Source organism: Schistocerca americana, chromosome 3, assembly GCF_021461395.2.
Source record: "Schistocerca americana isolate TAMUIC-IGC-003095 chromosome 3, iqSchAmer2.1, whole genome shotgun sequence".
Lineage (NCBI taxonomy): Eukaryota > Metazoa > Arthropoda > Insecta > Orthoptera > Acrididae > Schistocerca > Schistocerca americana.
The window spans coordinates 415082995-415095290 of record NC_060121.1 but is presented as its reverse complement, the minus strand read 5'-3'; the positions used below and the strand labels follow the sequence as shown (position 1 = coordinate 415095290).

The 12296-nt window shown below is 46.0% G+C and overlaps 1 non-coding gene across 1 annotated transcript; it reads right to left on the bottom strand.

Moving 5' to 3' along the window:
* Window positions 1-3120: 3120 nt before the first annotated feature.
* Window positions 3121-3204, bottom strand: Trnas-gga. Its single transcript is given in 2 exon segments — window positions 3121-3155; window positions 3165-3204. It is a non-coding gene; the product is annotated as a tRNA-Ser (tRNA).
* Window positions 3205-12296: the final 9092 nt, after the last annotated feature.

The window sequence follows — 12296 nt, the reverse complement described above, 5'->3', positions numbered from 1 at the left end:
CCCAAAAACACTTCCAGAAAATACTCGGTAGCGATAACGTAAACTTCCGCAGCGACTAAATGTTTCAGAACAACTGGATGTTACCCTGTGCCAGCATTTGTGGGGAAGTGGTGGTGGGGATTTCCACTCTCACGGCCTCGTGTGCGGTTACCTGCTGCCCGCTGCCTGGGCATTTCGCACCCCAGCGCCATCCCGCGTCATCTGACAGACCTGCAGTAACCCCCCCTACCCCCCCCCCCCCCACCCCTCCGTCCCACACCACTGTCCGCGTCAACAGGCCCTTACCACAGCTTAACACAAGGAGGTACAGATTTATAGATCGTTGGTCTAACATAACAGTCGCGACACTCACTGCTGTAAAAGTTGCCGTTTGACAGATGGAGCGACACTAGCGCTCCAAGCGGCGAGTGTGATGAACGTCAGAAGTGTCGTAAGCATAATGTCTGTTTTGCATCCCTTTCCTACGTAATTTACGAAATATTTGAGTTATTTTCTTTCCTCTAAGGATTTCTGTAGTATCAGAAGGCATATATGTTTCTAAAAACGATTCTAAAATAAGCGCAAGTATGGACAAAAACCGCGAATCGAGTGGCAAGCTACCACACATTCGTGAAGAAACAGTTGTGACATTGGATAGAACTGCAGTTAACCACGTTGATATCAAAAGAATATAAACACACAGATTCACATGTAAGAAGCACAGACATGTACCTCTATATGCAAAAGCGATCGACAGCTCATTTATCGTTCTGTAGGCCTACTGCGTTTGTCATTGCTGTCGCCTGCTGCCACAAGTACGACCTTCACCTTCATATTATTCTAGGTGGGACAAGGAAGTGCCAAATAGTGGGAGAAATATGTTGAAAAAATTGTAATGAGCTGATTACATTACATTTCACGCAAAACCAAATATTTGAATAATTTTCAAACAACCTGTCAGTGAACAAGGTGCTAACAAAATAAATAATAAATTCCAGATTCTTACATTTTTCCTAAGGCGTAGTTAAACAGTAAAGATGATACACCACCTCCTTGTCTACTATCAGTTCTTATTTTAAATGGCTGAGACAATCCTCCCACAAATTCAGCCTTAGATATCGTCTTTGTTAGAGTTTCATGAATTATGTATGCTAATTTTGCTTTAATACCAAATTCTCTAATGATTTTGTCTATTGTCTCCCTGTCTACTGAATCAAATCCTTTTTTGAAATCAATAAATGATACTATTATAGGATTGCTGGTTAACATTCTGTGGCCAATTATTGATTTTAAGGTAACAGTCTGTTCTGTGCAGGACCTTCCCTTTCGGAAACCTCCCTGATATTCTCCCAACTGGTTGTCTAAAGTTTCTACCAGTCTGTCCAGGAGCATTGTCAATAATATCTTGTATGCCACTGGGAGAAGTGACACTCCTCTGTAGTTGTTGACATTCTGTTTGTCTCCCTTTTCATTTAACGGGTGGATTGACGCTCTTTTACACTCCTCTGGAATTTTTTTAGTGTTCCAAAGGCTCTCAAAACGCAGATGTAGATCATTTATAATCTTTTCTTCTAAAGATTTCAACGATTCTGTTGTCATGGCGTCTTGAGCACTTGCTTTTTTGTTTTTGAATGCTTTGATGGCTTCACGAATTTTTTGCTTTGTTGGTGGGAAATCTTTCCCCAGATTTTGTGATATTGCAGGAAATTCCAATTTAACTACTGCAAACCGACAGTTTAAGAGCATGTCAAAAACTTTTGCTAATATTTCGCAGTTTTCTTTCTTATTTAATTCTATTTGCCATTTTCATCTTTGAGAGAAATACTTGCTGCTTGGTAACTTTTAAGTATATGTTTAGAAGTCTGGTACAAATTTTTAGAATTATTTTTGTTAAAATTTTATTGTGTTTCCATAAACAGAGTTTTTCAAATGTTCTTTTGATTTTTCGGATTATTTTTGATGTTTCTTCTTTGTTTTCTGAATTCTTCTAAACGTTGTTCTTCGTTTTGTTTTTAACATCTCCAGTTTTGAGCTTTTGGTTCTACTGCTTCTTCAAACTCTTTATTCCACTATGTCTTCTTTTTATTCTTGGCCAGTCCTAACGTTTTCTCTGCTGCTGTAGTAATTTGTACCTGGAGTTCATGCCAATCACATCGTTTTTCTGTCGCAGTTTCTTCTCTAAATTTTTTTATGTTTTCTATCGTAATATTAGCTCTAGTGGCGTTGTATCTGATTACTTTCTTGGTTGTATTTTTTGTTTTAGATGGGAGAAACCGCATTTTAATCTCAGAGAGATAACGATCTGAATCAAATTTCCCATTTCTGATTACTTCATTTTTTCTTTTATTTTATTGCTGTTTCAGTTCATCCCGAGCGATCGGTCTGGCAGCGAATGAAACCGTTCCTTAGTCCAATATTTCACACATTTAACAAAGTTTCAATTATCTGAAGCAGATGAAATAAATTTTGTATTAAAATATACGTTGCTGAAGATTATTTTATGCTTTTTAAAGTTGTTGAGATGGTCTAACACAGCAGCAAACAGTTGAAATGTAAACACAGATGATGATGTGCATCTACATGTTTTCGTGGTTCAGTGACTGTTCCATTAAATTTAGGGACTGCAGCCGTAAAAATTAGAAGAAGAAATGGAATTTTGCCCGGCTGCACGGCCGAAATTTAGTGAGAAAGATGGCAATGACGACGACAATGTTGATTATTATAAAATGTCATGTTGATGATGCCTGAAAGCAATCAAGGTCATGACGGAGGCAGAATGATGAGTCTTACAACGAGGCCCTGTGAAATAACAGGAAGTAACTGAGTTATTGAGGAAGGGGGGGGGGGGGGGGGGGGGAGGAAGGAGGATGTAGGAGGAAGAAAATGGAAGGATGAAGTGCGATGAAGGTGACTAGAGATAAAAATGAGGCTACTGCTCGGAAGTCGGAAAGTACATTGTCTGATGAAAACTATCCGGACAACCCTATGTAAAACGGAATTGACCGCTAGTTGTCATGAGAGGCGGACTCTAAAATGTTGGCTCTGAGCACTATGGGACTTAACATCTGAGGTCATCAGTCCCCTAGAACTTTAGAACTACTTAAACCTAACTAACCTAAGGACATCACACACATACATCCATGCCCGAGGCAGGATTCGAACCTGCGACCGTAGCGCTCGCGCGGTTCCAGACTGCAGCGCCTAGAACCACTCGGCCACTCGGGCCGGCGAGGCGGACTCACAAGTACAAAAGGAGGCAGGGTGTACTGTGTTATCAGTGGAGAAGTAGTAACAGCAGAAGAGGTAAGTGACTTCGAAATGAACTAGTCACTAAACTTTACCTGAGTAACAAATCCATTAGGCATATTTGTAAAGCTGCTCGTGCCGACTGTTGGTGATATGACTGAGAAGGAACAACCACAGCTAAACCGACCAGGCAGGTCTCATATATCGACTGACATAGACCGTCGACCATTGCGGAGGGTTTCCAGAAAGAGACTTTCACTCTGCAGCGGAGTGTGCGCCGGGCCGACTCGAACTCGGGATCTTGCCATTCGCGGGCAAGTGCTCTACCAACTGAGATACCCAAACACGACTCACGACCCCTCCTAACAGCTCCAATTCTGCCAGTACCTCGTCTCCAACCTTCAAAACTACACAGAAGCTCCTCTGCGAACCTTGCAGAACTAGCACTCCTGGAAGAAATGTCCCGAGTTTGAGTCTCGGCCCGACACACAGTTTTAATCTGCCAGGAAGTTTCATTGAGGAGGGTAACTATAAAAATCACATGAAATCAGCCGAAGAACTCAGTCATGATTTATAAAAAAACTACCAGTAAACCTGCTAGCACAATGACTGTGCGTCGGGAGTTAAAAAGAATGGTAGAAAATGGCCCAGCAGTTCCACCAAGCGGGATGGTGTCATGGACAGCACACTAAACATCCGGAAAGACGACGGTTGAAATGTGCGTCCGGACATACAGATTTAGATTTTCTGTTCCAGGCAAATTCTGGCGTGGTTTCCTTGAAAGGGCACAGCCGATTTCCTTCCTCTTCCTTGAAACACTCAGAGCTTGTGCTCCATCGCTAATGACAACTCTGTCGACGGAACGTTAAACCCTAATCTTCCTCCCTTTGTATCGAGCAGGGCCTCACCGGCCACGCATTTCTGTAGTCAGTGCAAAGCGACGTTTTGTGGTAGTGTGAAGAGGGGCGTCACTGGACAGTGGATTGATGAATGGCCTGGGAATGTTACCTACCATCATTTGTAGTGCCAACAGCGAAGAACGGAAGAGGAGGTGTTAAAGTATGGGCGTGGTTAGAATGTCACCCTCGTCTTCTATTTAAGAAATCACTGAATTCAGAGTGACATGTACACATTCACCAGCATTGTTTACTGTATACAAAAGAGGAACAGTCCGGAGACGATGACAGTATCAGCATTGCATTGAAACCAGTCGTAAAGTAGCGCCTGTGAGGCAATGGGTTGTGGGCAGTATCGTTTCTGAAATGAACTGGCCTGCCCAGAGCAATGGAACACCTTTGTGATGAGTTAGAATTTCAGCTTCGCTCTAGAGCGCAGTGTTCAGTTTCGGTCCTTGAGGAATAACGGGCCTGTTGTCGTAGGAGTTCCCTAGGCTTCTGGTACGAGGCTATGAAGGTCACTTGACCCACTGAGGTGCTGACTGCGACGCCTGTTGCTTCTAGTTGCGTCAGCTCTGATAGCTGGATTTGGTGGTGTCGCAGCGTTTTTCTTACGTAGACCGCATTTCTGCCGCATGCTGTTGGTCTATCGTCACGATAGCACCCATAGTTCGGTGCCTCGCAGTTTAGCCATGTCTCACACACGAGGCACACATCCACGGCCTCGTCGCGTAGAAACTGCCTAAATTCGCCGTCCTGCTGCCTTAACCTGTTTGCGTTCCATACGCAGACGGTGAGACCTATGATGTGCTTAGGCATCATGGGTGTTGTTGGCTTCTCTTGTGGTGTTGGCCTTGTTGGCCGCAATCAGTGCAGACACGATCATCTGCGGTAGTTGGAGTAGCAGCTGTTTGAACTCCCGCAGCATCTCTCGTAGTTCTGCGGCCTCGGTGGTTACAGTGGTCGGAGGTGGTGGGGCGGGCATAGGTGGTGGGAGTGGGGTGGAGGGGGAAGGGGATCGCGCTGTGACGGCCTCCCTCCTCCACGCCCACGTATCCGGCCGGCTCTGCCCGGCGTCTCGTGCTCCTCTCGTGGCGGTCGAGGAACGCCTTCCGCTGCGCGGGTAGGCCGCTCCGCCTGCCGCGCCTGCTCTGCGTGTTGCTGTGCCGGTCTTGCAGGCGTTTCCCATTCGTCCACTGCCGCGGTCGCCGCTGATGCTGCAGTAGCGTAGTTTCTTCCCGGCTGAACCCTCCTTGCGGGTGCCTGCCACCCTTTTGCAGCTGCTTTTTTGAAGGCTTTGCAGCCGCGGAATCTGGCGACGTGTCATTCAATGCAGTTGCAGTACGTGGGTGTCTCTTGAACTGGAACGGACGTACGCCGGCTCAGGTGCTCCCCAGCACACTTTAAGCAATGTGGGGACATTTTGCAGTATTTTGCCAGGTGGTCGATTCCCTGGCAGTTGAAGCATTGAACCGGGCCTCTCTGCCTCCTCAGTTTTTCAACTGTGACCCCGCTGACACTTCACACTCTCATTTCTTGGAAGATCCTCCTATGCTCCGGTGTGTCATCCATTGTGACCTGGAAGAGTGGTGTGGCTGCGTTGTCTTTCGGTTACTTCATCCGGGATACTGTCCTTATGGTGTACCACTTGGTCTCAAGAAGCTTCTTGAGGTTCTTAGGGTCCATATTGAAGGGTAGGTGGCGAAAGACTACTTTGAGCGTCTTTGTGGGTTCCGACGAGTACGAGGACCAGTTTAGACCACGGCTGTCAATGAGCTCAGTAACGCTTCTGTAGTCTTCCGCGGTACATATCGTGACTTTCTGTCTTTGTAGTGAAGTTGTTCTTGACGACCGCGAGGATCGCCTGTTCTACTTCTTTGAAGGAGCCAGGCCATTTCACCATGATGGGTGGCGGCGGGAGCCCCTTGCTTCTCTGCTGCTGGTCTGCTGTCTCCTCCTCCTTCCGTTCGAGCTCAGCAAACCGGTTTTTGACGACCACGCCTGCAGCAATGGCCATCTTTACAGATCTTCCAATCTTCTTGCGTTTGAGTATTTGAAACCCATCCGCGTCAGTGGTCGTCTTAGGGGCTTTACTCCCTTTCGACGACGCCTTTCTTCGTGTTTGCAGCGTCGGTGCGATGGTGGGAGCGGCGGTAGTCGCACGTTTCCGTTAGCTTTCCGGACTCGTTTCCGCCGGGCGCTTCATAATTGCTACTTTCCTCCACCTCCACATTCTCCGCGTCTTCAACATCCTCTCCGTCGTTCCCCAGCATGAAATGGGCCGTCCGTTGAACGGTGTCCGCGAAGACGTCTTTTATCTGCTTTCGTGACCCGATTTCAGGCCAGGAGACTGGGTCTTCAGTGAACGATGTTACCCTTCCAGGTGTCTTGATCTTGTCGGTGGCGTTATTTGGTCCCCCCACGTCGAGTGCGCGGGTTACTGCGTAGGAGGGCATGACTCTTGCCATAGTAATGGTGCGGTTCTACTTCTTCTTGTTCCATTTCTGGGAACGGGTTGCTGTAAGCTGTGAACAAGGTGTGGCCGCCGGTAATGTGTTATCCCCCGGTCGGCGACTCCCCCCGCAACTAGCTTCCTCGAGCGAGGTAGAAGTCGCATAGCAGCTACCCGATCCACCAGCGTTGTCTCGTGCTTTTGCGTCTTGATCATCCGTTGTCTTCCTGGAGCGAGACGTCGTAGGAAGCGGACAGGCCGTATCCACCGGTATAACCAGGTGGCGACTTTCCCCGCTACTGCGGCCTCTACCGAGGCATTGGCCGCATAACGCATCGAGTCTAATTAAAAAGACGCTCAGCAAAGGAAACGAACGTGCGACTAGGGCGGATTAGGCAATTACACCGACGCCACCACAGGCGCCGATGCCAGCGTCTCACTGACTGCTGACGCGCGGGCTCGGACCGCGGAGAAAACGCCTCGCGAGGGGAGGGGATTTAAGACGACCGCCCGCCCTCAGGAGCTCAATTCGTCAGCGCACCTGACGACGGCGACATGGCTGATCGCCGAAATATTGTGCCCGCTGGACACTTGGACACTGTGGATCAGCAGTAGACCCGTGGACTGTTCGAGCGAAAAAAGGAAAAAAAAGTTCCACATTCTGCCACCAGGCGCTGTAAGCAGTCGGAATGTCAAATGTTTTCTGTTTTCGCGTCAGCATGTTGTTTGTCGCTGGGCGTCGCGTTCTGATTTCCTTTGTGAAGTAACGTGTTGTGTTAATGGTTAAGAAGGTTGAAGTTTTCTGTACGAAGCACAATGGTTATTGAGAAGAATGACCCTGCACTGCTAGTAAAGTGGTTTTATCAGAACGTCAGCAATAACTGCGCTGCTTTGCAAGAATATCACCGAAAGAAACAGCTGCGAAGAGGGAAGACGTCAATAAATGAGCTAAAGAATATGATCAAGAAATCTGAAGAAACAGGTGAATTAGGTGGCGCAGCAGGAAGAAGTAGGTGGCCCATTCCAGTGGCATTTGTAAACGAAGTTGCTTTAGCCTGTGCAGAACATGCCTCAAATACTGCACCCAGTGCTCGAGCTTTGTCTCCCCCGTGGTCAACAATTCACAAGATTTTATGGCTCGTTTTACAATGGTATCCCTACAATGTTCAGAATGTGCGCCAAAGGAAGCTACAAGACAGTCTTCAACGCGGTGACTTTGCCCTTCGTTTTTTATTATTTATTTTATTTTGCACGCATGAAAATGGATATGTGGCCATGGACTGTTCTTTGAACGGACGAGGCACATTTTACTCTTCACGGTGCCGTAAAAGCACAGAAGTATTGCATATGGAGTTCTACTCGGTCACATGTTGTGCAGGAACATCCACTGCGCTCAGCTACTGCGAATGTGTGATGTAGTTTAGCAAGCGTCTACATTCTCGGTCTGTTTTTCGTCGAGGAGGTGGCATCTTGCAGAGCTGTTAGGTGTACTGTGATATCTGCATGTTATGAGGACCTCCTTGTGAACAAGTGAGTCCACAGTCGATAAAATTCTTCTGGGTGTGGGGCCGCATTGTCCACTATAAAATTCCGACATTTCGGCGACTTTTGCAAGATGCCTTCCTCAGGGTATATTGCTAACCCAGAAGAATTTTATCGACTGTGACAACGTCCGCGGAAGCCTATATTTACAAATGAGTCCACCTTTGCTAGAACGCAACTGTGTTCACCCCAATATTTTCAGGCAAGGTTGGGCGACGCCACCACCGCTTGCCAAGTGAAAGATTTTTTTCAAGAAACATTCGGTAACGATCGCATCATCTCTAGGCAATATCAAAATATTTGGCCTTCCAGATCCCCCGACATAAATCCATATGACTGCTACATATCGACTCTTCCTGATCCGCAGAATAACTTTTTTTATGATGCGGCCCGCCACTAATTCCTCTCCTGTGCGTACCTCTTCATTTTAGACCACAGCTCTTGCAACCTAGCCCGGGTTCCCGGGTACGATTCCCGGGATTTTCTCTGCCTCGTGATGACTGGGTGTTGTGTGATGTCCTTAGGTTAGTTAGGTTTAAGTAGTTCTAAGTTCTAGAGGACTGATGACCATAGATGTTGAGTCCCATAGTGCTCAGGGCCATTTGAACCATTTCTTGCAACCTACGTCCTCAATTAGTTCCTGGATGTATTCCAATCTCTGTCTTCCTCTACAGTGTTTACCCTCTACAGCTGCCTCTAGTACCATGGAAGTTATTCCCTGATATCTTAACAGATATCCTGTTATCCTTCCCTTCTTCTTGTCAGAGTTCTCCACATATTCTTGTTCTCTCTGATTCTGCTCACAACCACCTCATTCCTTACCTTATTTGTCCACCTAATTTTCAACATTTGTCTGTAACACCACATCACAAATGCTTCTATTCTCTTCTGTTACTGTTTCCCCACACTCCATGTTTCACTACTATACAAAGCTGAGCTCCAGACGTACATTCTCAGATATTTCTTCCTCAAATGGTTCAAATGGCTCTGAGCACTATGGGACTCAACATCTTAGGTCATAAGTCCCCTAGAACTTAGAACTACTTAAACCTAACTAACCTAAGTACATCACACACACCCATGCCCGAGGCAGGATTCGAACCTGCGACCGTAGCAGTCTCGCGGTTCCGGACTGCAGCGCCTGAACCGCACGGCCACCGCGGCCGGCATTTCTTCCTCAAATTAAGGCCTATGTTTGATACTAGTAGTGTTCTCTTGGCCAGGAATCCACTTTTTGAAAGTGCTAGTCTGCTCTTATGTCCTTTTTGTTCCGTTCGTCATTGGTTATTTTCTTGCCTAGATAGCAGAATTTCTTTTCTTCATCTACTATATAACCGTCAGTTCTGATGTTAGTTTCACGCTGTTCTCATTTCTGCTACTACTCATTACATTCGTCTTTCTTCGATTTATCCTCATCCATATTTTGTACTCATTATACTGTCGATTCCATTCAGTAGATCACATAATTCTTCATCGCTTTCACCCAGGATGCCAATGGCATGTGCGAATCGTATCACTGATATCCTTTCACGTCGAATTACAATTTCACTCCTGAACATTTCTTATATTTCCATCATTGCTTCTTCGATGTATAGATTGAGCAGTATGGACGAAAGACTACATCCATGTTCTACACCCTTCTCAATCTGAGAACATCGTTCTTGGTCTTCTACTCTTATTATTCCCCCTTGGCTCTTGTGCTTGTTGTATATTACCCGTTTCTCCCTACAGCTTTATGTTCCTCGAACATCTTGCGCCAGTTGACATTGTCCAAAGCTTTTGCAGGTTGACAAATTCTATAAATGTCTTTATTTTTCTTCATTTTTGCTTTCATTATCAACCGCAACATCAGAATTGCTCTCGGGTGCCTTTATCTTTCCTAAAGCCAAACTGATCGTCATATAATATATCCTCAATTTTATTTTCCATTCTTCCGTATATTATTCTTGTCAGCAACATCGATGTATGAACTGATAAGCTGATTGTGCGATAATTGCCGCACTTCTCAGCTCTTGCGGTCTACGGAATTGTGTGGGTGATATTTTTCACAAAGTCAGATGGTATATCGCTAGACTCATACATTCTACACAACAACGTGAATAGTCTTTTTGTTGCCACTTCCCTCAATGATTTTAGAAATTCTGATGGAATGATATCCATCCGTTGTGCCTTATTTTGTCTTAAGTTTTTCGAAGCTCATCTTCTAAATTCTTATTCCAATACTGGACCCCCTATTGCTTCTATATTGACACCTGTTTCTTCCTCTATAACGTTATCAGATAAGTTCTCCCCCTCCTAGGAACCTTCAATGTTTCCTTAACACCTATGCACTCTCTCCTCTACAATTAACAGTGGAATCCCCATTGTACTCTTAGGACAGCATAAGACTACGTTTTGCCCTGATTACACAGGATATGCTGCGAGCAGCTGTAGATCATGCGTGTTACGGATGCAGCAGATCATAGTGAATACATGTTGTTACTTGAAGCTATATCCTAATAAACGTGCGAAAACCACTGTTATTGTGTGTTTTATTGTTCCTCTCCTTTTTCTGCACCCACTCAATAATCTAACTGTTTACAGTGCCATGAAGTCACCTGGTGGTAGAACGTGGAACTATAATTTTTTCAGTGTAATCCATCAGTACACCGATTAATGAAAACACCTCCGATGTTTGAGAGTACTTCGATGTATACACTTCGCACTGCAGTTCTCGATACACCCTCAGCTTAATTATAACTACCCAGTATTACGTACCCATACAGATTGAAACAAATAATACCATCCTGGATAATCAATATCGTACAAGCATTTGCCTCAAGTGCGACGACAGAAATACAAATGTGTGCACGAGGTACATGTACACTACTGGCCATTATAATTGCTACACCAAGAAGAAAAGCAGATGATAAACGGGTATTCATTAGACAAATATATTATACTAGAAATGACGTGTGATTACATTTTCACGCAATTTGGGTGCATAGATTCTGAGAAATCAGTACCCAGAACAACCACCTCGGGCCGTAATAACGGCCTTGATACGCCTGGGCATTGAGTCAAACGGAGCTTGGATGGCATGTACAGGTACAGCTGCCCATGCAGCTTCAGCACGATACCACAGTTCATCAAGAGTAGTGACTGGCCTATTGTGACGATCCAGTTGCTCGGCCACCATTGACCTGATATTTTCAATTGGTGAGAGATCTAGAGAATGTGCTGGCCAGGGTAGCAGTCGAACATTTTCTGTATCCAGAAAGGCCCGTACAGGACTTGCAACATGCAGTCGTGCATTATCCTGCTGAAATGTGGGGTTTCGCAGGGATCGAATGAAGGGTAGAGCCACGGGTCGTAACACATCTGAAATGTAACGTCCACTGTTCAAAGTGCCGACAATGCGAACAAGAGGTGACTGAGACGTGTAACCAATGGCACCCCATACCATCACGCCAGTATGGCGATGCCGAATATACACTTCCAATGTGCGTTCACCGCGATGTCGCCAAACACGGTTGCGACCATCATGATGCTGTAACCAGAACCTAGATTCGTCCGAAAAAATGACGTTTTGCCATTCGTGCACCCAGATTCGTCGTTGAGTACACCATCGCAGGCGCTACTGTCTGTGATGCAGCGTCAAGGGTAACCGCAACCACGGTCTCCGAGCTGATAGTCCATGCTGCTGGAAACGTCGTCGAACTGTTCGTGCAGGTGGTTGTTGTCTTGCAAACGTCCCCATCTGCTGACTCAGGGGTCGAGACGTGGCTGCACGATCCGTTACAGCCATGCGAATAAGATGCCTGTCATCTCGACTGCTAGTGATACGAGGCCGTTAGGATCCAGCACGGCGTTCCGTATTACCCTCCTGAACCCACAGATTCCATATTCTGCTAACAGCCATTGTATCGTGACCAATGCGAGCAGCAATGACGCGATAAACCGCAATCGCGATAGGCTACAAACCGACCTTTATCAAACTCGGAAACGTGATGGTACGCATTTCTCCTCCTTACACGAGGCATCACAACAACGTTTCACCAGGCAACGCCGGTCAACTGCTGTTTGCGTATGAGAAATCGGTTGGAAACTTTCCTCATGTCAGCACGTTGTAGGCGTCGCCACCGACGCCAACATTGTGTGAATGCTCTGAAAAGCTAATCATTTGCATATCACAGTATCTT